Source organism: Cyprinodon variegatus, unplaced genomic scaffold (assembly GCF_000732505.1).
Source record: "Cyprinodon variegatus isolate N-32 unplaced genomic scaffold, C_variegatus-1.0 Scaffold2197, whole genome shotgun sequence".
Taxonomy (NCBI): domain Eukaryota; kingdom Metazoa; phylum Chordata; class Actinopteri; order Cyprinodontiformes; family Cyprinodontidae; genus Cyprinodon; species Cyprinodon variegatus.
The window spans coordinates 17,145-18,764 of record NW_015152650.1 but is presented as its reverse complement, the minus strand read 5'-3'; the positions used below and the strand labels follow the sequence as shown (position 1 = coordinate 18,764).

At 38.6% G+C, this 1,620-nt stretch overlaps 1 long non-coding RNA gene across 1 annotated transcript in view; it reads right to left on the bottom strand.

Annotated features, from left to right (window-relative positions):
- Positions 1 to 968: 968 nt before the first annotated feature.
- Positions 969 to 1,620, bottom strand: part of LOC107105250 — a 9,502-nt gene continuing 8,850 nt past the window's right edge. The window contains exon 4 of the long non-coding RNA XR_001482338.1: positions 969 to 1,559. This is a non-coding gene — a long non-coding RNA (uncharacterized LOC107105250). The remainder of the gene's footprint in view (positions 1,560 to 1,620) is intronic.

The window sequence follows — 1,620 nt, the reverse complement described above, 5'->3', positions numbered from 1 at the left end:
TTAACCAGTTGACCTTTAATGGTGGATGAAGATGAGAAACTCAAAGAAACTGATGGTTCTAGAGTTTTAGCAGCAGACAGTGGAGAAAGTGGGACTCAGATAAAGTTTAAAGTCTGTTTATAGTTTTCTAAGATCTCATTAAACAGCCTAATGAATGCCTCCTGTGCACAATTGGATTGACTGACAGACGGATGGATGTATGGATTAGGAAGAAGAGGAAATGGAAAATTAAACTTTGCAAAGAGAGAACAGTTGATCATACAGCCCTAATGGCACAGCATTCTGCCCTGTTCTGCATGAGCAGCGTTCATTCCTCCTTACTTACAACAGTAGTCAGAGTCAAAACAAATTACACTTTGGTTAAACAGTAACATGTTATCAATAAACCTTGAGAAAGAATCTGGTTTGTTATGGGAAGAAGCTATGTCTGGTCTACAAACAACATACTGCAGAGAATGGTGTGGCCTTGAGAGAGAAACAGACTGAATGAAAACTTTTATAGTGAGTAAAAAGGATAAATTAATATATGAAATAAGAGAAATCTAAATTTTCTGACCACATTCCTGTTCCCTCAGGTTGTGTTCCTCCATACAGTCCATCCAGCAGAGCTGTTGTCTTCCTCAAAGAGTCTTCCTCAAAGAAATGAGATCTGCTGGGACTCACAGTCAGAGTAGCTGCTGGAATGACAAATTATTTCAGAAGTCATTGCTTAGGGACCCGGGTGGCAGTCTCATTCCCAAAGACTGGCACTCTGGGTCTCTGAGCAAGACCCTTAACACCAGACTGCTCCCTGGGCGCTGCACAATGGCAGCCCACTGCTCCTGAAGGGGATGGGTTAAATGTAATGTGTGAATTTCCCCATTGTGGGACAATATAGGGATTTACATTAAAATAAATACATTTAAAAAAATTAGATCTCAAATATAAGAATTTATTAAAAATGATCATTTATTCATCTCTAGGTCAAACATTTCAGGTAAATAAAACATTACTGATAAGATAAAGCATTAAATTATTCAGAAGCTAACAGGCTGAGATTCTTATGAAAACATTTAAAGTAAGTAATAAAGGAGAGATATTAGTAGGTGACATATTTAGATAAAACATTTCCTGAAACAAATGATCTGATCTTAATAAAGGGTTGATGAAGTCAGACCCTCTCAGCTGCCCACAGCCACTGTGGTTCTTCTCTGGAAGTTTCCACTGCAGCGTGTTGTTAACTGTGGTTCATTGGTGCATCAGACAGAGACAAATGACTTATTTTCTATATTCTCTCTGAAACCCACAGAGAACATGAAACCACAGCTCTCACTCATGATCACCTGAAATACTTTAGAGAGAAATAAAAAGACTAAACTGCGACAAAGAGATAATTTATTCTACAAACACAGAGAAATGTACTGCTGCTTATTGAGATCATAGAGGACATGAAATAATAAATAAATGACATGAACAGAGTCTGTTGGATGCAGCAGTCAGAAGGCAGCAGCTGGAGGTCAGAGGTCAGATGGTGGACTACCTCACTGAGGAGTAGATGATGTCTGGTTCTACTGGAAGCTCTGCAGAACATAAACACATTCTGGTTAGAAAACAACAGCTGCAGGTGAATTTAAAACAGCA